The 25,838-nt window shown below is 45.1% G+C and overlaps 1 protein-coding gene across 1 annotated transcript in view; it reads right to left on the bottom strand.

Moving 5' to 3' along the window:
- The window catches only part of ANKRD35 (ankyrin repeat domain 35), a 436,761-nt gene that overhangs the window by 347,810 nt on the left and 63,113 nt on the right, over positions 1–25,838 (bottom strand). The window lies entirely within an intron of this gene.

Below are 25,838 nucleotides of genomic sequence, written 5' to 3'. Positions count from 1 at the left end.
CTTCGGAGCACATTACACCGACTTCTGGACAAAGCGCACAGAGGCGCCATGCCGTATAGCTGGGTGTCAATGTGCTCAATATAGCACTGCCCACCGAGACATACTACACACCATCTTACAAAAGCACACATTAAGAAAGATCTAGGAACAGAAGCCCAACAGAACCAAAGTATGCAATTAAATGGTTGTTGACTAGTCCACAGCACTTACCATCAGCTACTCAACACATACAGATTGAGGGCAACGAGAACCCAACAATGCCATCAAAAATGCCCCTGACCTCTTCCAAAAAAAGTACAGCTCATCAAAAGGAACTTTCAGTCCTTGTAACTGTACACCTCTACAAGCTATGGTCTAGTGCAAATATTTAGCGAGACCACCGTACACTTTAGAAAGGCACTGTATGTGTTGAGTAGCAGACTGTGCACTCTACACGTGCTAAAGAAGGTTATTGTTCCTGACTTTAGAAGCCACCTCGGGCATATCGTGCCCCAATCTTGAGGCCATTTCCTACGTTTTGTTCTTTTTTGAAGGCCATATCTGGAGAGATGCGTCCAGTTCTGGATACGACCTCTAATACACTCAGTAACCTTCTTGGACATATCTCCATCATACTGGATCCCTTGCAGGCGACAACCTCAGTCACGGAGCATACCTCAAACTCTGTGTCCAGTTCACAAGTCCAGAGTGGAAGGTGTGTGTCCAACTGTTGACATCTCGTAGAGCGCTCTAAGCAGAAACCAAGGGCAGCACTGATAATTGAGGAGGGGGAAGAGTGGAAATGGGGCTTGAAACGCATACAAGCAGGGACAGTAGTCCTGTGATGTAAGCTTACAGTGAATGATTAGATGTTAAGTATTCTATATAACACTGTGTGGCCTAGCACATGAGAACCAGCAGAGGCAAAGCCAATAGATCTGGCTACTGAGCAAATGGCTGGCTTTGCATAAGCTTGTTGCATTTCAACAGTTTTAAATTATAAGAAAATATTTCTTTGAAGGCATACTCTGCGCAGTCTACTTTGCCATTACCATTAATGTCAAAGTGCACTAGTCCCTTAACTATATATATATATATATATACACACACACACACACACACACACACACACACAGGCACACACACAAGTCTGCTCTAAGGCAGGCCTATGAAGCCCTAAGTCAAGGAGCTCTATATTGTTAAGCTAGACATATTTTTTATATGTCTATACAGCAAAGCCCTAAAGTGTTGGCATTTGCTAAGGGCAGTTAGGCTCTCTTACAAGGTAATTACAGGGTTAACGGTTGGCACTCCAATGTACTGAACTAACAGAGGCTACCTAACTATGGGCCATATGTACGAACACATTTTCCCATTGACACAAAATGGGGAAAACCCGTTGCTCCATCTGGCCCTATGTCATGTAAGGTAACAAATTTAAGAAGACATTAAATTCAACTCAGTAGTGCAGTTGGCATTTATGTCCAATTAAATGCTGGAAGCTTTTGCACAAGTTGCCATTCTTTGACCCAGCTGGTCCAGTGACTTTACAGAGGCACTGGAACTGTGACAGGTTCCTGCGCACCTTGGGAGACATTTGAATGACTCCCAGGCCAGGTACAATGGCTGTTCTCACAATGTAGGTGCGACCCCCTCCCACATTATGGGCTGCAAAGGGTATTAGCTCGAAAGATAGGCATCACAGGTGATGCCACCTTTAAAGTGCTGCTGCAACAACAGTCCCACTCAAGAAGCCTTTTGTTTCCCCTGGACAATGTAGAGCCATGGCCAAGGAAGGGAAAACTAATTTTCTGTGGGTGTGAAGCCTTGGATAGCCACGCCCCTGGAAGTGGGCTACCAAGGTCCTTACACTTAAGGAAGACTTCAGCTATGTTGGTTGTGCCCTGCAAGATGCACTATGGGATAGCCAGATGCTACACATAACCAGAACTGTCTCACCAGATTGGAGGGGGCCTACTAGCTCATTGGCTAGTGACCGCTTTGTCCCCTTGAGGCACTTTACTGGGATATAATGGACACCCCTCAAACCGAGACTTCAGTACTCGCTAGATTTGGACCAAGGATGAGACAACCACAAATTCGCACCTGTTGGAAGCACACAAGCAGAGGCTGCAACAGAGCGACTACACCTGCAGCACTTTGGGTTAGCAAAGTATGGACACTGTTCTTCATGCCTGGCTCAGAGAAAAGTTGATTCCCAGCTCCAATCCTAAGCAGAGACTCCATGGGTCAGTTGTCTTCTACCCCCCCCTCCCCCCACTCCCCTGCAAAAATGGCTCAGGGGACATTAAATCCGGAAGAGCCCAAGCCCATCTCTGGTAGCCACTAAAGCTGTTCAGCCACTACCAGATGTCAGGCACTTCAACTGAAAATTTATGAATAGCCAGAAATTGCACCCAAATCTGCCTGACCCGTGGGTGTTGGTTGCGACCGGATTCGTCAACCCCAAGGGACACTTGCCCCATAAAATGTTTGCAACATGACAGCTGTGTTGCAAGAACGAAAGGTCTGTATCTGCAGCCCTTTTACCCCTGCATAGAAGGCTTCTTGGCACTTCAGGATCATTGGCTGGAGTCATCCCACTCACCTGTGGACCTAGGACTCAACCAGACCCCCGACCCCATCGATCGCACAGCATCTGGAGCATCTGTAAGCCTGCATCCCTCAACATCAGGACCACTCAATAGAAGTCAATGGCAGTTGTCCAGTAAAGTTTGAAACTCGCTCTATATACACTCTGGTTGCAAGGTAACGGTCTTAAGAATTCTTTTACGTCTCATAGACCAATATCCTGACTGATTTGGTCGCCCAACCCGGGTAGGAGCCGCCAAACTCAGTGTTACAAGCCTTTCAGACACTTTCCACTTGCTAATGCTCGTTTGCGGTTGATGTCAAAGTTTACGAATCCTATAAAAATGTATACCACTGGAACCTTCTGGTGGATTTTAGTCATCAAAGACTCTAAAATTCATTAAAAAAATGCTATATGTTAATAAATTGTTATCATGTCTTTCTTGTTTGGTGACTTCCTTATTCCATTGTTTGGTGCTAGGCCCTGCTGCTCTGTGCCATAGTTACCAAAGGGTTGAGCTGAAAGTTAAGTAAATAACTCTGACTGGACCAAAGGAGACAAATGCAAGTGTTCTGCATAAAAGGGCCCCAATCCCATCAAATAGTACACCCATTTTCTTACAACTGCCTTTTCTGGAACATATATAAAATGGTGCACCTTAAGTGTGTGGACATGTAATACGCTGTTTCACCTCACACTCCAAGTCATGCAGATGTAGCATGCAGGCTTGGCCAACAAGCATTACTGGATCGCACTACCAACACCAAAGTCTCACTTCATTTGCCCTTTTTCTCAGGTGAAAGGCCGGGTACAAAATTAACTTATTTTATACATAGATTTTTCAAAAGATTCACTGCTACTACACAACAGGGCCCGCACTCGTAGAGAGATAAACTCATTGCCAGGCTAGGCATTCAATTAAAATGATTACATTTGCTACAATAGGCAATTTATGGTCGTCCACTACAGTACGTAAAGACTGTCATCATCATCATCATCATCCCCTACTTGCTTAGCAGGAGTCTACATTTTAACGGGAAACGATGGCTGGGAAAATCATAGTCCACCAGAGGTCGGTGAGCAAGCTTCTCTCATTCAAGTTAGAAGCCTATAAAAAAACTGGCAACAGCAGCGCCAGGTAACAGAGAAGCTGATTCCATGTAGGAGGGCCCTAAGTCACAGTTTTTAAAGCTTTAGGATCTCTTTATTAAGTGCTTGGTTGACTAAGGGCCTACAGCATTATATACACACACTGATAAGGAGAATGATACAACTAACACAAGCAAAGATACACCCGTAGTAGCTACTGCAATGTTATTGAAATATTCCCAAGACTAAAGAAATTCCTTGCAGTATGCCACCTAAACATGCTAGACTGGTCTTCACTCTTGCAAGCAACATGAATATGCAACATAGTACACCTAGGTTGCATTGCTGGCTACCATGGAATTCTCAGCAGCACCCAACTCCAACAATACACCTCAATCAGTACTTCCAAAATGAACATTTAACTCCCTCTATTCCTCGAACAGATTCTAAACAGATGTTTCTGCATTCTCATGAGTACAATAAGGCACCAAAGTCATACAGTAGAAATAATTCCAATAAGTTTCAGCATGGATGACAGGCACTACACCACAGGAGAAAGATAATCTCTGCAATGGAAGTCAATCAGACAAAAAGCAGGCTTCACTCACAATAGTCCGCCAGCAGCAAACCATTCACAGAGTCTTCCTACACTAACAACACAGCAGGCTGCTTATGTCAGCATGTACAAACCGATGTGTCTTGATACAACAAAGTCAAACCAGTACAAGAGAATACGGTCAACCTAAGCCTCATCCTCAAGAAACGCCTTCCATCTCTCCTCACTAGAAACCACACCACACGAAAATAAGATGAACTCTTATAAACCTGAGCTTTTCTCTATACCTATGGACTTCAAGGACCTCTGGTGAATGACAAAATTATTGATTCCAAAACATCCTAATCTGAATGTCGTATTAAAAATATTGTCACTACAAAATTACCATGGACCACAATATTCAAGGTAAGTAAATCTTTAATAATGTAATTTATATTATATAAAACAATACATTTTAAAAACGATATACACAGTGCAGTAAATCTACTTTTTGAATAATGTAATATATTAGTACCTATATTACATTTATTTGTTAATATTATTATGAAGTTTTAATGTTTATGAGGTATAGTTTGTAACTTTTAAGGTGTAATCTAACATTTTAAATATTCAATTACTAACAATGTAGTAGTGGTTGGTTGTCTGTAAAGGAATACAGTTAGAATTTAAAGTATGTTATATTTTTAATTTTAAGTTTTTAATGCATTTATTTGGTTAATAATCATGTACATTAGTTAACGGATTGTTATTTAGATTAAGTGTTTTTAATGTTTTTGTGTTGTGGTATGCCCAATTAGCAATTTACATATTAGTAGCAGATTGGTGAGTCTTTAGGGGAATAGAGTCAGAATGTATCTAAATTTCGTATATATATATATTTTTAAATGTTGAATTAAGTATTTATTGGTTAATTAGGTGAATGCTTTAATTGAGTATTTGTTAGGTGATTTATTCAATACATTTTAATTATGTTATGTAATTAAGTTTGTAAAATGTATTAAAAATGTTTTTATTGGTTTTCTGTATATATGTTTATTTCCTAATTCATGTGATATTTGTTTTATTTAGAAGTGTTTTTATTTTTGTTTGGGATTTGTGTACATGTCTGGGTACCAGAAAGGAAGTGTGTTTATTTTAAAGGTTATAATTTTGTTTTTTAATGTTTATCATTTTATTTAATTTTCATTAATATAAGTGTATTTTATTTTGAAGATATATTTGATTAACGTTCTATTGTTAGCTATTTAAATATTTTATTTAAAAAAAGAATTAGGAGTTAAATGTAACCCTCCCTATGTCAAACACTTTCAATATTTTTACTTAGATCAGTGAGGGAATAGAAAATATAACTCCTCCAAAGTACAACACTTTCCCTACTGTTGCTTAGAAGGAGAGGTCATGGTTACCATTCCTACTCCAAAATGTGACACTTTTGTTTACATTGGAGCTACATTAAGAAATTTTGCAACTGGTTTTTTTATTTTTTATTTCTATTGTTTTATGTCTGTTTTTTTAAACAAACTCATTTTATTGATTTAACAGTAAACCAACATGCCTTACAGTGCAATGGAGTCAGATTCACAGTAGACAACATCTGAGGGTAGTAGAAGTGGAAGTCCACTCAATCAGAAAACAATTTAGCAATCAGGCTACACATCCTTGAAGGAAGTTTCATTACACGCGATATACCATAATATAGAGAACACACATGATAACAGAATCGCAATACCTCAGAACTCAGGTTAGACCGAGTTGGTTGTCCCAGTAGTCATGAAGCTACTACCCAAACCAACAAGCCAGTGCTCATCCTCAATACTAGTCTCGGACTTTAAATCATTATCATCAATGAATTTATCCCGAAGTTCCTCCCAGGCCATTAATGCTTCTACAGCTCCCTCATCCATGTGCACTATACACATGTTGTTCCTCAGCCACTACCCCCTGCAACAAGTCTCGAAGCCTGTGGTCTATCTACAGCGTTCTGGACCTCAGTCACCCTACGGCCACTCTCCATTTGGCTAATACAAGAGCAAGCTGTGCAAGCATGTACGGGATCTTCCATTGCCTGGGTTGGAACCACCAAGTCATCTTGGTAGGCTCCTCTATTCTTGGAACCAGTGCTTCCCAAAAGCGCTGGAGGTTAGTACACTGCCAGGCTAAATGTAAAAAAAGTAGCATCCCACTCACCACAGAGCAAACAATGGGCTCCCTGGAATGATCTATTCTGTTAAGTATGTATGGGGTCATATAGATGTGGTGTACAAAATTGAAATGTAGGAGCTTAAACCAATTATTGTAAGAGGCAGTACACACTAGATCCAGGACATGGATCCACTCAGTATCAGATATCAGTCATTCCAAATCCTGCTTCCAGGCGCGTTGCGCCATACAAGGGGTTGCCTTATAAAATAGAGTGATCAAATGCTGCCCCTCTCCACAAGGTAGCAGCCCGCTCAATACCCCGAAGACCGATGTGCAGTCGGGAGTTCACTCTAGACCTCCAGTGCCATACTCTAAAATTTGGAAATGACCCAGGCCGACTCTAAAGGTGTCCTGCGCCTCCGAAAACGAGATGAAGTGATCCCCAGGGTACAAATCCCCAGCCACTTGACAACCCCTCCGCCCTCCATGACTCTATAGACATTTTGGCATCAACAGTCTAGAATGGGGCAAGATCCCAGATGGGTAATTCCCTATTGAATGGGGCTCTGTGCAACACTTTCTTCACCACTTGTTCCCAGTCCCAGTCCTGAACAGTTATGCGACTGTATGCCTTAACCGTCCTCCCCTCAAAAAGAGTTTGCCTAATGTATCCTCTATGAGCATGCCTGAGTAGAGAGGTTTTCCCCCAATTGTCTGCTTCAGTGAGCCACCTAGCAGAATGCTGCAAGTGTGCAGCGAAATAGTTGAACTGTAGGTCCGGAACTGACAATCATACATTCTCCAAATCCCTCTGGAGTGTAGTTAAGGCCACTCTACTGTGATACCCAAATCAGGGAGATCAATAGGCTATCTAATCTACGGACGAGCCAAGAATCCAGAGGAAACAATCAGTTCTGGACCAGCTATAGGCAGCGCTATAGCACTATTTTTGCAACGGCTGCTCTGCCCTTCACCCAAAGATGGAGTCCATTCCAAAACGCAACTGAGTGCTCCAGAATCAATATCACTCTGTCCACATTGAAGTGCTTATGGACAGCTTCAGTATGAGAAACCCAGATACCAAGGTAACAAGGTAACAAGGTAACAAGGTCCCACACTTAGCTCTTATTAATAAAACGGTATACACAATATTTTAAATTAAGTTATATAGACACACCTGTGTATGGGTGTGTGTGTATATATATGTTAATTTTTACTTTTAAGTTATTGTCAATATTTTAAATGTAATGTAGTTGAAATTAGAATGCAATTGTGGTTTTATATTTTTAATATATATAACTCATTTTAATATTACTTATAAACTATTTAAAATTATGTTTACTACTCTAATATTTTAAACAAGTTGCTAATAATGCGATCTATATCAAAAAACGATTTTCTTAATTTTTTTTAACAATAATCTGTTCTATGATATTTTTGTAGTTTACACAGAAAGCATTTAAACCTTCATATTTTTGTAGACAACATTTTTTAATATCCTTGTCAGTCTATATTGTTGTTCTTGATATTCTGTCATAAAACCAGACCTCTGATTCAGGACTTCAAATCTGGAGGATGCAAAACAATCAGTGCAAGTCATTACGCCCACCTTCTGTTCTGCCGCAATACTCTGTCCAATAAGGCCCAAGAGGGCTGAGTAGCATCCACGTCCATCATGTTAACAGAAGGTCGTGAGCTTCAACGGCTGAAGCTCTCTTCCAGCGGACCTACAGAGTGAAGCTGCACAGCCTGCAGGGCATTGGTTCCCGATGCATTATCTTGTCATTTTAAAGTAATGTTTGTCTTACTGATCAGAGCGTGATTTACAGGAGGCGAAAACGTTAATAAGTTTCCAGCTTAAGTAAACAGAATGACAGCAAATAGCCCTGTATGAGCCGGCTATCGGATGATCCCGCCTGGCCGGCATTAGCGGAGTAAGAGATTTATTGAACTGCATCAGACACAGAAGAGAACTCGCAGCAGATACCGGCGGCCAGATACAAACACCTCTAGTGTAGACAAAGGCATCCGATCACGTCAATAGTGATGGCTACATGCTAAACTCCCGGTTACCAGGCAATGCCTTCCATTTCTATTAGATCTGGCAGAGATGCGGCTCTCCTGACCTATCTTGGACGCCAGTGGAGGAGAAATTGTTGTTCAATAATACAATCTCTGAAAGGGCAGTAACCGTGGACAGAGCAAGGCTGGTGTGAAAAGCAAAGTGGAGATTCTAGAGAAGCCCATGTCGGACCAGGACAAGCAAACACGGTGGGAACAGAGTTTTTTTTCTTTATTTATAGATCATGTGTTTTGCAACACGAAGCTGCTGTTTTTTCCATCTCCACACACCTTTTACAGGAACTGGCCTGTCTGGAAGTCTCCCCAGGCCATCCATTCACTCACACTCAGTGATCCTAGACACTGGACGTAGTGGCTGCTGTTTGAACCTGGAGATGCTCACTAAATTCCACATACTTATTGGTAAACATTTAGGCTAAATCTAAAGATAGTTCTGGCTTCAAACCTGATTGGCATCAAAATGCTATAAAAAGGTTAACGCAAGCCACTCGGGGTTCAGTTTTGCAGGACACTATGAGTTATGGGCAAGACCTTTTGGGCAAGGCAGGAGGACAAGCTGGCCGCTTGCTGCCAACAGTTGTGCTCACAAAAGGATACTAACCATATCATTCTGCACCTTTTGGGGCACTCCTCCCAAAGTGCCCAAACGTCACAGCTCGAAGAACCACACATTTCTCAGAAAATGAAGGTAGTACTGGTTAATTCAAATTCTTTTAGTTATTCCTAGATGCATAGTCTGCATTTGGGGTACAATCCTTTCAGAGAGATGGTAGCGGAAATTAAAACAAGAAAAAGGCTTATTGAGATGGACACAAGAGCACAGTCACTCAGCAACCAAAGGCATCTTTACCAATTCACTTTTTAGATATAGCCTAATGACATAGACCCTAACTGTTTGAAAAAGTATCAATAAGGGACTAGCATTTGTTGTGTCTGATAGCAGGCTTTGCCAGTGGATTAGCAGGAGGGGTACAGAAGTGACATACTTTACAGATGAGATTCAGCTACAGCACCACAGTGTTGTTTCCACTGGCGGTAGTGACACCAAACTAATGAAATCTCTCTTCTGGGCGATCCACCCACCAAGGGAGACACAAAAACTGTAGTTTTTAGAATGGTGCCTACCAACAAGTCGCTTTCTATCCATCTAAAATCAGTCGAAGGGCGTCCCTCTCTTCTTTGACCATATTATTTCAATTTCTGAGAAGTTTTCTCTAGTCATCTTACCCTGGTGTACTTTGTTCCTGATCCCTTTTTGTACATCACATCTCTACTGCTTTTGTGAAGCAATGTGGTAGCTCTACACTGTTTAAACTCAACATTCATTAACTGGCATATACAACCAGAGTTCTGGCGTTTCAAATGAAAAATAAATCACAACATTACAAGCTGTCAACTGTTACCATTCCGGTCAATGGGGAAAATCACTAGGGACATTCGGCCACTTGCAGGGTGAGTTCAGAGGAACATATCTAAAGTTGAGGTGATGTGGGTCCCAGGACCAAGTTTCAACAGTCAGACCAATTTTGCCTGGCTTGTGGGATCCGGGTGCAGAGCTGTCCTGGCTGTTCTTGGTGCTGAACGTGGGAGCCGCAGATGCTGAAAAATGACACTTGTGACAGTCACTTGCAGGTCGAGTTTGAGGTAGCCCAATGGGGTTAAGCTTGTGTGGGCCCCTGGACCAGGAATCACCAGGCAGAACTATACCTAGCTCCTGCCTTCCGGGTGCAGTGGTGTGCTTGGCTATCCTTGGTGCTGCTCATGCTGGTTTTACCACTGGGATAGTGTATGAGAAGAAACGGATGCAAACACTTGACAACAGAGCCACTGTGGTGTGTCCTTGATCTGAGGTCTTGTTTGACAAACTCCCAGACCATATACTCTTATGGCTACCCTGCACTTACAATGTCTAAGATTTTGCTTAGACACTGTAGGGGCATAGTGCTCATGCACATATGCCCTCACCTGTGGTATAGTGCACCCTGCCTTAGGGCTGTAAGGCCTGCTAGAGGGGTGACTTACCTATGCCACAGGCAGTGTGAGGTTGGCATGGCACTCTGAGGGGAGTGCCATGTCAACTTAATATTTTCTCCCCACCAGCACACACAAGCTGTGAGGCAGTGTGCATGTGCTGAGTGAGGGGTCCCCAGGGTGGCATAAGACATGCTGCAGCCCTTAGAGACCTTCCCTGGCATCAGGGCCCTTGGTACCAGAGGTACCAGTTACAAGGAACTTACCTGAGTGCCAGGGTTGTGCCAATTGTGGAGACAAAGGTACAGTTTAGGGAAAGAGCACTGGTGCAGGGGCCTGGTTAGCAGGGTCCCAACACACTTTCAAATCATAACTTAGCATCAGCAAAGGCAAAATGTCAGGGGGTAACCATTCCAAGGAGACATTTCCTTACACCCGGCATCTACGCTCCACTGACCTCGCAACCGTCCCACGCGTCCGCAGAACTACAACCGGCGGTAGATCATTTCCACATCTCGCCGCCAGACCAAAGACATCCTTACTTTCATGAAAATTCTCAAGACCTGGCTGTTTGAGCAGTAGCAGCACCTCCCTCACTCCTTCTACCCCCCCCCCCCCCACATCTAGCCTCATATGTTTCCACTAGTTGGTCGGTGAGTTCGAGGAGGGCTAAACACCGGAAAAGGCATGACATTTCCATGCCTTACACGAATGAAAGCAAGCCTATTTAAAAAGGCAAGCCCACGGACCAATGTAAGGGACATGGGCGTGGTTAGAAGTCCAAAGAGAGATTACATCCGGGGATGGAGCGCTTTGCGCTCACCCCTAAAAATGGGACTGCGTCGGCAAATCCAGGACATCTGGTCACCCTAGGTATGGATGCAGGTATGTGGTAATTTTATAGCACAAACCTAGCTAAAAGACAAGGGAGCGCTACACAGAGTCAAAGGCAAGCAAACAGCAAAGGAGTGACGGGAGAGGTAGCTGGTTTGAGGACTGTTAATCCATTGTGGGGGCAGGGGGGTTTAGGTGGAGTCCTGATGGATATGGGGATGCTGTTCCAGAACCTGGGTGCACAGACAGAAAGGCCTGCTGCCTTGTTTTGGTCTTTTTTTTATTTTTTTTACTTTGTCTGCAGTCTGATGGTGTCCTGGCTGCAGCTGTGCGAGGACAGTAGAGTAGCAAGGGTCATCGTACAAGCAAGGAGAATGCCCCCTTTGACTACTGTTGGAGTAGTACCATACACGAGCTGTCGGGGTCAGTGGGCACCCCAGGGCTCAGCGCCTCGGTGGCACTGCTCCTGCTGCACCAACAGCTACGTCCCTGGACAAGTTCCACCAGAGTTTGTGACTGTGCAAGACTCTCTACAAAAGAACAAAGTGACTTCGTAATACTAGTGGTTGCTACAGGTCTAAACTGCACTGCAAATTACAAATATTTTCACGTTATACCCGGATCGCAAGTAGAGCTACCCCCTCCTGGCCGCATTAAAACGATGCTGAGCAGGGGGACCGGAAGCACCGATTTTCTGGAGCAGAAGAGAAGATAAGTAATTGGCAGGGAACAGAGCATAAAACTGCTATGATTGGTCCTTGAGTGCAGTGCAATTCATCCTTACCATCTCCTATCTGGCATCGAGCCACTTTCACAGGTGGCCCTGGCCACAGACACAGGGCACAAGGCTGCTTCCTGCTAAAGAGTGGGAGGCCTGGGGTAGAGTCAGTGACATGTAAGGCTCATGGGAATACCTAGGCAAGTCTAGATCGATAGCCGAGGCTAAGCAGCAGTTAGGGCTGGGCAGTGTCAGTCGCGTTGGCGCCAGTCCTACGGGCCTGCCAATGGATTACTCTGCTGACCAGTCCATCTATGCCTTTAGAACAGCATGGTTCGATCGTGAAGAGTGGCTGCAGAAGACAGGGTGGTACTGCGCTTTTGGGAACGTGACATTGGAGGATGGGCAAGACAACACATTAACAAGAAGAGGTGAGCCAGATGTCTGGCGAGTCTTCAGTGGCCTCAGTGAATCCCCACCGATACGCCTTACCTGTCTGCAGCTCTGCAGGCAAGATAAAGTAAACAAGCATTTGCAATGCAACGGGTCTCACATTTCTTCAAGTTAGAGCTATTAGCAGTTGTAAACTCCCAACCGGACTTTTCTTGCCTCATTAAATGGAAAAAAACAGCACACGATTGTGCTGCGAAAAAAAGAGAAAAAGTAGTCCACAAACCGGACGGAAAACAGCGAGCCTCGTATGTTTTCAGTACTTGGTCGCTGCGCTAGAGGAGTGCTGACCACCAAAAAAGGCATGACGTATGCGTGCCTTCCACTAATGAAAGCAAGCAGATTTTAAAAGGCAAGCCCACAAACCAATGAAAGACACTGACATGAAAAGGGTGGGGCTCTGAGCCCTTTTCTAACTACTACAGCATCTTGCATGGTAGCGCAGGCTCGACCCTAAAAAACAGGTGCAAGTGAAACGATAACGAGGTCAGGTATGCAAAGTTACTCACAGCAAAGAAAGGAATAGAAAAACAGAGGGGAAGAAAGGGGGCTGGAACAGTGAAAGGAAGGACATAAATATAAGGGTGAACCTGCCAAAGAAGGGTCAAAACGATGAAAGGATGGCTGCAACAGAGAGGACTGATGGAAGGATAAAATATCATTTGCATGGTTGGCTGAAAGTGGCTGGAATGATGAAAGGCTTAATGGTTGATGGATGGATGTAAGGGTGGAACGGTAAAAGGAGGCTGAATTACTAGACGGATAACAACCAACAGATGGATGGATTGATGGGTTAAAGGACGTATGAATGGTTGGAAATGTAGGTTGAAGGAAGACTAACGACGAAAGGGAGATTGGATGGAATGGTGAAAGGACGGGTGGAAGCATAAAAAGATGGACAGGTGGGTGGATGCTTGAAGGATGAAGAGATGGATGAAGAGATGGATGGAAGGCGGGATGAAGAATCCTCATCCGGAGTGGGTAGGGCTTAATCACTTTGCTCACCCAATGGCGTTCGAGTTATGGATAAATATGAGGGATATTTTAATTTTCTGGCTTCTTCCTTCCTTGGCTCTAAATGCCCAGGCAGGAGCAGAATGGTGAAAATCTTTGGCGTGTAAATCGTTTACTAATCATGTAACAATATGATGGAAAGCCCTTCAAATTAAAAAACTGCAGGTTTTTAATCTGTGGAAATGTTCACCTTCGTAAATCACATCACGGCTTTCCCGGGCATTTATAAAAATTGATAGTTAATAAACATGAATGTTAGCAACATTCGTACTCCCTTAACCACATTGATGACAATTCCATTGGTGAACTGAGAAGCAAATCAGTTGAAATATGTAGACAATACATTGGCCTTGATTCTTGGAACAACATTAATGTCTATTAAATCAAACACAAGATGATTCTGTACAGTGGACATCTTGAACTCACTGACTCTTTCAAGGCTCCCTCACATGCAAGAAAGAAGAAAAAAGGAGGTGCAGAGAAATAAATATTTATCAAACATTTTACAATCATCTCTTGGGGAGATGCAAACAGAAATCTCCAAAACAAAATTATATATTTAGATTTTTTATAACTATTTTATACACAATAAAATGTCATACTAACACATGTGTGTGCTCTATATTATACAAATACAATTTAAAAACATATCTTAATTCACAATGTAGTGCTATTAGTCCATCAAATACTGTTCAACGTACAAGGTTGGTTTCTGCCACCATGTGTGATTATATTTTTTCACAGATGAAAACCAAACTCTTCATTGTCGTTTGTAATACAAACAATGTATATATATATATATATATATTCTTCACATATGTATGTGCCCTTTACTGGGCACATACAGATTTTTTTCTTACCGTAGCCTTCTGAAAACAGACAGCAATCGTTTCCCATATACAACATATCAGATCTTCATATCGAATACAGAGATACAAAAGATGTTCGTTTGATAGACTAATTTCCAATGTAACATCTTGATGTTTATTTCCTTGCTCTTTTAGTAAATACCAAAGATGTTTCCTCATATGCAACATCTCCTAACAGATCCAGTTCATATTTGTTCAGCCCCATGCAGTCTATAATATTCTTCATGATATGCTCCCAACCCCCCCAAAAAAAATACAACTTACGTTGACTCAAGTTCTGGGAGAATAAGGCAATTACATAAAAGAAGGCGTCATGAAAATATAACTGAATAAATGAGAACTGGACCTGCAAATATTGTTGCATTTGGGGAAAACCGTTTTTTTTGTATTTTCAGTATAATAAAATGTGTGTTCAATTTATGAACAAGCTGGGTTGTAGGCTTTCTAGAGTAAGTGCTTTGCTGCTACAGAGTTAAAGTAGTTGCTCATAATTTTCAGGTAGGGTCTTAACCAACCATTTGTACAAAGTCAATAACAGGTGGGTTTTTTTAGGTCGAGCACACAAGCGCTTTTCGACCTTTTGTAAGTATTCAGTGGACTTTTAACCACGCCCACCTCACGCCCATCACTTCCACTTGTTCGTGGGCTTGCCTTTCAAAAATATTTTTATGTCATTGGTAAATGTTTTATGTTTGTCCTGCCTTGCGGCAGTATCGTTACCACCTTGCAGACTGACCCTGTTACATGGATTATTGTACAATTGCCAATATACTTCAGGGTGGGCAAACAATTTTTTCGTTTGTCTCTCCCCTTCGTGCTCCATGGCGCTCACAGCGGAGAACACCACCCATCGGTGGCACTGAAACGCTGGTCACATTGTTACCTAATCAGAGTCATTTCTTTTGGCTCTCCCCAACACGCTCTATAGCTTTCACAAAAACACTTGTAATTGATAAATGCTTTACGTGAAAACCACAGAAATCCTCAAAGCGGCTCTCCTGACACAGCGGGAGAGCTGATACTACAGTATTCACTGCACTCGGGAAACTCACCCCACAATGCTTTTCAGGCCATTACTTTTAGAAAACATTTTCACTCATAACTCCGCCTGTGGTTGTCCTAGGACAATGGGAACACCTCCAAAACGTTCACCACAGTGTGCTCTTTCGGTCTACATCATCCCTGGGCCCCCACACTAGGCTAGTGGGGACCCCAAAATAATAACCCTCCCACCAGTCAATGACTTTTTAAGCACTCTCATAGTTGTAACTTTTGTTTTACATCTGGGAGTAGTTTATGTTTTAATGGCCTTGTTTGTAATTTCATTGCCATATGCCTGCAAGCCCAAAAAGTGTGCAATGTGCTATGCCCTCAAGGGGCTAAATATATGGTTACAGTGCATTACTTTCTGACATTTTATTTTCATGTGGTTATACCCTCTAGGGGCTAACTATATGGTTAGGTGACCAGGTTTTCATTGTGGTGTCCTTTAGGAGCTATTCTGAGCATTACAGTCTAATGCCAAAAGTTTATTTCTGATAAAAGTTTTTTATTGGGTTTACATGATAACTGTAAATTGATTATTGATCTCTCCTTATTGCAATTATGACTAACTAAATATCCTTATCACACTATGACTGTTTGAACACTCTTGAAATGTTTGGGTGACCCTTATAGTTTATTTCTCTTGTTACTCTTCTGTGGCTGTCTTGTGACTTTTATGGGGGGAATTGTGTTAGCCAGACAGAAACCGATGGTGGGGTGGTGAAAGTGGTATTCTATTGGAATTAAGATGGCAGATTTAAATTAGGATACTAAATGGCAACATTTTCATTTTAGGCTGCAGACAGAGGAAGAAGGTAAATGGAAGTGCTTTGGCTATTTGCAGGGCCACAGGAATTAGGTGGCAGGAAAAGACAAACTTGTGAGGCAGGGTTGACTAATTTATGTGGCAAGAAAAGTCCAGTTATGAATTTACAACATCAACAGTTCTAACTCAAGCAAATGAGCAAGCAAGTGTCTACAATCTGAACCAGCAGACGACAAGACGGAGATCATCATCTTCGGAAATGCCACCTCAGCTTGGGACGACTCATGGTGGCACACATACCTCAGTGACCCCCCCCCCCCCCCCCCACTTGCGTCGACCGAGGACGCCCGCAACTTAGGAATCATCCTCGACTCCTCCATATCCATGACCCGCCAGGTAAACTCTGTGACCTCCTTCTGCTGGCACACACTCCGCAAACTCCGGAAGATCTTCAGATGGATCCCAGCAGACTGTCGCAGGACAGTCACCCACGCCTTAGTCACGGGCAAGCTTGACTTCGGCAACGACCTCTACGCCGGCACCTCAACTAGGAATATCAAAAAACTTCAACTTATCCAGAATGCCACCACCAGACACATTCTGGACCTCCTTCGCCGAGAACACATCTCCCAATACCCAAGGACCCTCCACTGGCTACCGGTCGAGAAGCATATCACCTTCAAGCTTCCCACCTACACGTACAAGGCCATACATGTAGGAGGCTGGCCTTGCTTGTAGTGGGTACCAGAGGTACTTACACCTTGTGCCAGGTCCAGTTATCCCTTATAAGTGTAGAAGAGGTGTTTCTAGCAGCTTAGGCTGATAGAAGGTAGCTATGGCAAAGCAGTTTAGGCTGAACTAGGAGACATGTAAAGCTCCTACTATACCACTGGTGTCATATGCACAATATCATAAGAAAACACAATACACAGAGTTAATAAAAATAAAAGGTACTTTATTTTTATGACAATATGCCAAAAGTATCTCAGGGAGTACCCTCAGTAGGAGGATAAGATATATACACAAACCAAAATTAGGTAAGTAATAGCAAGAAAAGTAATGCAAACAGTGTAGAATTACAATAGATTGCAATAGGAGTACATAGGTATAGGGGCAACACAAACCATATACTCCAAGATTGGAATGCGAACCACGAATGGACTCCAAACCTATGTGAGCTTGTAGAGGGTCGCTGAGACTGTAAGAAAACAGTGAGGGTTAGAAAAATAGTCCACCCTAAGACCCTGAAAGGTAGGTGTAGAGTGCACCTACGACCCCCAGAGAGCACAGAAGTCGTGATAGGGGGATTCTGCAAGAAGAACAAACACCAGCAAAGCAACAACAGTGGGTTTCCGGACCCATGTACCTGTAAGACAAGGGGAGCAAGTCCAATAGTCGCGACAGTGTCGAGAGTGGGCAGGAGCCCAGGAAATGCAAGCTGAGAGTGCAAGGAAACAGCCACCGGGTGTAAGAAGCTTAGAGTTCTGCAAGAAAGAAGAGGACTAGGGACTTCTCCTTTGGAAGACTGATGTCCCACATCGCAATGAAGCTTGCAGCGGTGTTCCCACACAGAAAGACTGCAAACAAGCCTTGCTAGCTGCAAGGGTCACGATAGAGATTTTTGGGTGCTGCTGTGGCCCAGGAGGGACCAGGATATCGCCACTTGGAGGAGGAGACAGAGGGGGCGCCCAGCTGCTCAGGGAGTCCTCACAGAAGCAGGCAGCACCCGCTGAAGTACCCTAACAGGCACTTGGAAGAAGAGTGAACCGGAGTCCACGTGAAGTCACAAAAGGGAGTCCCACGACACCGGAGGACAACTCAGAAGGTTGTGCACTGCAGGAAGAAGTGTCGGGGACCCAGGCTTGGCTGTGCATGAAGGAAATCCTGGAAGAGTGCACAGGAGCCGGAGCAGCTGCAAATCACGCGGCACCCAGCAATGCAGTCTAGCATGAGGAGGCAAGGACTTACCTCCACCAAACTTGGACTGAAGAGTCACTAGACTGTGGGAGTCACTTGGACAGAGTTGCTGAGTTCCAGGGACCACGCTCGTCAGGATGAGAGGGGACCCAGAGGACCAGTGTTGCAGTCTTTTGGTGCCTGCATTAGCAGGGGGAAGATTCTGTCGACCCACGAGAGATTTCTTCGGAGCTTCTGGTGCAGGGTGAAGGCAGGCTACCCCCAGAGCATGCCCCACCTGGAAACAGTCGAGAAAGCCGGCAGGATGAGGCGCTACAATGTTGCTGGTAGTCATCTTGCTACTTTGTTGCGGTTTTGCAGGCGTCCTGAGCAGTCAGCGGTCGATCCTTTGGTAGAAGGTGAACAGGGAGATGCAGAGGAACTCTGATGAGCTCTTGCATTCGTTATCTAAAGAATTCCCCAAAGCAGAGACCCTAAATAGCCAGAAAAGGAGGTTTGGCTACCTAGGAAGGAGGACTGGCTACCAAGAGGTAAGAGCCTATCAGAAGGAGCCTCTGACGTCACCTGCTGGCACTGGCCACTCAGAGCAGTCCAGCGTGCCCCCAACACCTCTGTTTCCAAGATGGCAGAGGTCTGGGACACACTGGAGGAGTTCTAGGCACCTCCCCTGGGAGGTGCAGGTCAGGGGAATGGTCACTCCCCTTTCCTTTGTCCAGTTTCATGCCAGAGCAGGGCTGGGGGATCCCTGAACCGGTGTAGACTGGCTTATGCAGAGATGGGCACCATCTGTGCCCATCAAAGCATTTCCAGAGGCCGGGGGAGGCTACTCCTCCCCAGCCCTCATACCCATTTCCAAAGGGAGAGGGTGCAACACCCTCTCTCAGAGGAAGTCCTTTGTTCTGCCTTCCTGGGCCAGGGCCGCCTGGCCCCCTGGAGGGCAGAAACCTGTCTGAGGGGTTGGCAGCAGCAGCAGCTGCAGTGAAGACCCCGGAAAGGCAGTTTGGCAGTACCCGGGTACTGTGCTAGAGACCCGGGGGATCATGGAATTGTCCCCCCAATACCAGAATAGTATTGGGGTGACAATTCCATGATCTTAGACATGTTATATGGCCATGTTCGGAGTTACCATTGTGACGCTATACATAGGTAGTGACCTATGTATAGTGCACATGGGTAATGGTGTCCCCGCACTCACAAAGTCTGGGGAATTTGCCCTGAACGATGTGGGGGCACCTTGGCTAGTGCCAGGGTGCCCACACACTAAGTAACATTGCACCCAACCTTCACCAGATGAAGGTTAGACATATAGGTGACTTATAAGTTACTTAAGTGCAGTGGTAAATGGCTGTGAAATAACATGGACGTTAATTCACGCAGGCTGCACTGGCAGGCCTGGGTAAGAATTGTCAGAGCTCCCTATGGGTGGCAAAAGAAATGCTGCAGTCCATAGGGATCTCCTGGAACCCTAATACCCTGGGTATCTCAGTACCATATACTAGGGAATTGTATGGGTGTACCAGTATGCCAATGTGAATTGGTAAATTTAGTCACTAGCCTGTTAGTGACAAATTTTCAAGTAAAGAGAGAGCATAACCACTGAGGTTCTGGTTAGCAGAGCCTCAGTGAGACAGTTAGGCACCACACAGGGAACACATATAGGCCACAAAGTTATGAGCACTGGGGTCCTGGCTAGCAGGGTCCCAGTGATACAGTGAAAACACCCTGACATATACTCAAAAACAGGCCAAAAGTGGGGGTAACAAGGCTAGAAAGAGGCTACTTTCTCACAATACACAATGCAGGACGAGCCTACCTGAACCACCGCATCTCCTTCCACACCCCCCCAGATCCCTCAGCTCCCCCCAGATGGCCTTGGCCACCGTCCCTTGCATCCTCAAAACCACCACCAGAGGACGATCTTTTACCTGCACTGCAGCGAAAAGCTGGAACAACCTCCCCCTGCACCACAGACAAAGCCAGTCGCTCACCATCTTCAGGAAGAAACTCAAGACGTGGCTCTTCGGATGAGGCCCCTCTCACCCCCGCCCCACCCCCCCAGAGTGCCTTGAGACCGTCAGGGGTGAGTAGCCGCTCTTTATAAATACTAATTGATTGATTGATTGATTTGATGGACGACGGTGGGCATCACTCATAGGCCCTCTGGGACACCTCTGCACCATCGTGCCGGGCTTGAGGGATTCAGTTCATCGAGCTGCTCTAAAAAGGTCTATTCATTCTTCCTTCTTTTAGTTGGATTAATTGATAAGACTTCAGTAACTGACCTACTGAAACCTGCACTCAGATTCTCTCCATTTCAGGTGGATGCAAATCAAACATTGATCACCCCTAGGTCTTCCTTTCCCAGTGCTCTAGTTGACTCTCTTCCTAAATCACAGAATGTGCAACAGATGTTCAGGATAATCTCTGTGCAAATTTGTTACAATGATGCATGCATATCTATCTTACTTGGATAACCCAACTATCTGGCAGATATCATGCCCATCTGGACCTATGCCAGACACCCCTCACCCCTACCGTACTGAGCTAAGCCTGCTGCACCTACAGCTCCACTTTCTGAGTAGTCCAGGCTTACAACTACAAGAGTGGAACCCATTATCAAGAATGCTAATGAAGGGGCAGAGATTGGAGCCTACCCTTTTTAGGACTGGTGTTAGTCAAGACCTTTTCATTTCACTTTACTAAAAAGATGTGCATAATATACATTTAGAAGCTTTCAGCCAGCCCTTTTCATCCATTGCCTGCACACACCTGTCCATACACATTCACCCGGATCTGCATCACCTGTGCACACCTGTCCATGCACTTTCACCCTGAGCTGCATTATCAGCATACACCCGTCAATGCACCCTTCACCCTGAGCAGCGTCTCCTGCACACATCTCTCACCCAGAACTGCATCACCTGCATACACCTGACCATACTCCTTCACCCTGAGCTGCATCACCTGCACACACCTGTCCACACACACCTTCACCCTGAGCTGCATCACCTGCATACACCTGACCATACTCCTTCACCCTGAGCTGCATCACCTGCACACACCTGTCCACACACACCTTCACCCTGAGCTGCATCACCTTTCCATATTCCTTCACCCTGAGCTGCAGTGCCCTTAATATGAGCTTTGGCGTCTGATAATATTAACTGTGCAGATACATATCTCAGAGAACGAGATGGGCCTCAGAACGAGCCCAACTATGTTGTTTCCAGCAGGAGGCTGCGTAATCCAAAGAATAGAGTTTAGAAGCAGGGGAGCAGCATATGTCTTTTCAGGGTTTTGAAATACGTTCAACGGCCCTGTATCACTCCCAGACTAGCAGATTATTGTTAAACAATCATACCTCATAACACATCACGACCCGGATAGGATCCACTATGGGCTTGCCAGCCCTGTACCTTATTCCGTGTGCAAGAGTTGTGTGCTGTACAGTGTGCGATGGACACTCTGAGTGTCTCTGAAGTATGTCCGCACATCGCGGCCTGCGTTGTGGATCCGCTATCTTGCTGGCGTATTGAAGCACCGGCACAGCGTAGAAAAAGAAAGAAGTGATCTCAAGCAATCGTGCAGACACCACAGTGGCTCAGAATGGTTCATTGCCTCTTACTGGGGTGAGAGCGTTCATTTTCTGCAGTCAAAAGCCGTTCACGACATCCGATAACTGCTGGGATCTGTGGTGGGCTCTCCGGAGCTCAAAGGGGAACCGCCATCTTGCCGCGCACCAGACCATGCCCCTCACCTTTTTGACTGGGATTAGAGGCTAGAAAGCGATCTCGGCAGACAGTTTACTATACCAGAGAACCCTACCACATGAGGTGGAACAATGCCCTGCTTGTGTACATTGCGAGCTGTGCAATGTACACAAGCATCAGTATGGTTTGGTACCTCACTCACATTTAACCAGGAAGAGGCACAACGCGTTTTACTGTTTGGCGTTTTCTCCTTTTCTGTCAAGGTTTGGTTTGTGTTTAGCCTCTCCCTTTCAACATTTCCTATAGATTTTTTGTAGGAGTTGCATTCTTCCAAATTGATTTCCTTGAGCTATATTGCATTATCCACCAGTCTGGCACTGGCACCTGTGTCTTGTATTCTCTGGTTATGGGAAGCGCTCCATAAATACCGCGGCATGTCACCTCAACCACGCAGTTGACTTTAAGGGCCATATGTACGAACACTTTTTCCCATAGACACAGAATGGGTTAAAACCTTTGCTACATCTGGCCCTAAGTGTATAAAGAATGACATTTAAGTCAGTTGCATCTGAAACACCTGGCTGCACAGCTCGGCGACTCCTTCGTGCAAAAGTTGGAGACCGCTCTATTTGGGGCAGCATTAAGAGGGGAGGGGGCTTTCTAAATACGGTTAATCAGTGGCCAGGCTTGGAGAAGCGCATGGGGAACCAGGTCCAGTGGCGTGGCAAAACTGCCATGGCCCGGATGCAAGCCAGGACAGTGGGCCCCCGCCCGCTTGCTTCATAGGCAAAACATCAATCATTTAGGTGCAGTGGGCCTCGGTGCTACTACACTTGCTGCATTATTGGTAGCTAAGACCCAGAGTCGGTAAGGGGTAGAGAGCAGGGGCCCGGTTCGATTTTGAATACCCGATTCAATGCTAAACTTTAATATGTATTTTGAAAACCAGACAAGAAGGAAAATGGCACCGTGGAGTGGCAAGGGAGCCACGGGCCTAATGCAAGCACGTAAATTAAAACAAGCGCCCCCTAGCTGCATTGTAAAATACATTCATATTGGCCTCTAACACTACCTGTGCCCTGGTGACACTGCACCTGCTGCACTGATGGGCTTGCTGGTCCTTATCGGCCAACAACACCTGCGTAAAGCAGACCCTACCTGCACGGCATTTCCCCCCTCCTCCCTACTCACCTTAATAAGTAAAACCCATGACATTTACCTTCGTCGGCTATAAACGTTTTACAGCTCTGCACACAGAAACGGACTCTGACCGCTGGCTGGGCAGCGCAGAACCCCGAGGGCGGAGGGCGAGGCCGTGCGAAGAGATAGGGGCGCGCAGCACCGCGCGGGTTGGACAACGGCGAGGTCCACGGGAAATATTGACTTTACGCATGTTTTGGTGCATGCTGCTTCTTAACACCGTCCCCACCCTCCCCCTCCAGAGAATGGAGGCAGCACACACCGGCTCCTATCAAGCAGTATTCTAGCATACGTAGTTTCCAAAACAATACCACAGCAGGTGAGCCGTAGGAGTTGTATTTATTCGGGTGTTCGAGCGTGCGTTTCCAGCCAAACTCCACAAGGTTTGGTCTTGGGCCGACCATGCTAAGTTTGTGTCAGTGATAGTCAGTGTCTGAGTGACCTCTGTAGCAATCCGCTGGCATACAAGCCTACATACCCGATTCAACCAGGAGACTCCCTATTTTTTAAACAAAAACTGACTTTATTCTAGCTGCCTCCCACCTAAAATTGCCTCCGTTTCAATAGAAGTCAAGGGGGAAAGATATTCCCCTGTTTTTTGGGGGAAAATCTCCCACTTTCTTTTTTTATAAAAGATTGGCATATATAGGGCAGGTCTGAAAGGCGATTGTGGGGGCCGTTTTTTGGCTGCTTGCGGGCCTGTTCTATAGCCTGCTGGGACGGTTTTTACTGTTGGTTTCCCCCATATTAAAACAAACATGCCTGCAGCAACCTGAAATCCAGGCGTCTTACATACCTTGCCAAACACTTGAACTGCCTGGGCCGTAACACAGGCACCCTGCATGAGACTTTTGCAGGCAGGAAAAGGCAGAAAATACAGGCTCAAGTAGGAAAAGTAAGAAATGAAAACAGCAAAAAAGGGATAGAAGAGGGACGAAAATAAAGTTCCACAAAGAAAATAAAGACCAGAAGTGTAGTGTGTCTCTGCTGTCACACACTAGTGTGCTGTTTTTAGGGTTGAGACTGCAAGAGCATGCGTTAGCACATTCATATCGCTAGCAAGACAATGTTGTAGTTAGAAAAGGGCTTGGAGCCAGGCTGTGGCTTACCATTTGTTGTCTTGCATGGAACTCTTCTTTACAGCCCATAATTAATCACTGGAGGCCATACCATCATTTACGTTCCCGTCTGTGGAGCAGGGACCAAGCACTGATTGACTCAACGTAATCATGGCCTGCCCGCTGCTCCCACCATTGAAGTAGTATTTTCTTCTTTTAACTTCTAGGCCCTGCAAACAGAAGGCACATGACTAGGAAAAATGTGCCCAGCAGGACAAACAAAATTGCAAAGTTGTATTTTCTATAGTTAATTTTTTATTATTTTGTCAAGTCTTCTTCCCTTACTTTGCACTCATGTTTTGTTTTTGCTCGTGGGCGCTGTTCTCGTAAGATCACTATTATCTTGTTTTAAATAATGCAAAGCAGCATTGTTAGTTTGTGTTTAATTTTCGAAATTATGCTTTAACACATAATCGTGCAGCAGGTCGCAATCATACCCCACTCCAATCCAAACCAATCACTCCGAGCCAATCTAATCCACCACACTCCAATCCTCTCAACCCAGCCCACTCTGGCCCACTCCAATACAGCAATCTCAAACAATCTGCCCCACCCCAATCCAAACCCACCTGCCCCACCATCCAAAACCACCTGCCCCACCCCAATACAGAACAACCTGCCCCACCATCCAAAACAACCTGCCCCACCATCCAAAACAACCTGCCCCACCATCCAAAACAACCTGCCCCACCATCCAAAACAACCTGCCCCACCATCCAAAACAACCTGCCCCACCATCCAAAACAACCTGCCCCACCATCCAAAACAACCTGCCCCACCATCCAAAACAACCTGCCCCACCATCCAAAACAACCTGCCCCACCATCCAAAACAACCTGCCCCACCATCCAAAACAACTTGCCCCACCATAATCCAGAAACAAGCATCCACACCCCAATCCAGAAACAAGCATCCACACCCCAATCCAGAAACAAGCATCCACACCCCAATCCAGAAACAAGCATCCACACCCCAATCCAGAAACAAGCATCCACACCCCAATCCAGAAACAAGCATCCACACCCCAATCCAGAAACAAGCATCCACACCCCAATCCAGAAACAAGCATCCACACCCCAATCCAGGAACAACCTGCCACACCCCAATCCAGAACAACCTGCCACACCCCAATCCAGAACAACCTGCCACACCCCAATCCAGAACAACCTGCCACACCCCAATTCTCAAAACCCAACCACTCCAAAAAGTCCTCTTCAATCCAAAAAAATCAGCCTCACTCCAAATCAGCAATCCAAAACAATCTGCCCCATCCCAGTCCAAAACAATCTGCCCCACTCCAAACCAATACAATCTGCCTACTCTATTCCAAAACAGTCTGCCACACTTTATTCCAAAACAATCTGCCCCATTCAAGTCTAAAACAAATGTCCCATTGCAGTATGCCCCTCTACAATCCAAAAGATCTGCCCCACTACAATTCAATATAATCTGTCCCACTCCAATCTGTCCAAGTACAAACCAAAACAATCTGCCCCACTCCAACCCAAAACAATCAGTCCCACTCCAATCCAAAACACTCTGCTCCATTCCAAAACAGTCTGCCCACTCCAATCCAAAGCAATGTGCCCCACTCCAATAAAAAAATCTGACCCACTCGAGTCAGAAACAATCCACCCCCATCCAGTCGACCCCACTTTACCCCACTCCAATCAACCCCACTCTTATCCAGACCACCCCACTCTACTCCAGGCCACCCCACCCTACTCCAGGCCAATCTGCACCACACCAGTTCAGTCCACCCACTCCAATCCAATCCACTTTAACC

Source organism: Pleurodeles waltl, chromosome 12, assembly GCF_031143425.1.
Source record: "Pleurodeles waltl isolate 20211129_DDA chromosome 12, aPleWal1.hap1.20221129, whole genome shotgun sequence".
Taxonomy (NCBI): domain Eukaryota; kingdom Metazoa; phylum Chordata; class Amphibia; order Caudata; family Salamandridae; genus Pleurodeles; species Pleurodeles waltl.
The sequence above is the reverse complement of the archived record's forward strand: the minus strand, read 5'-3'. Positions and strand labels throughout refer to the sequence as shown.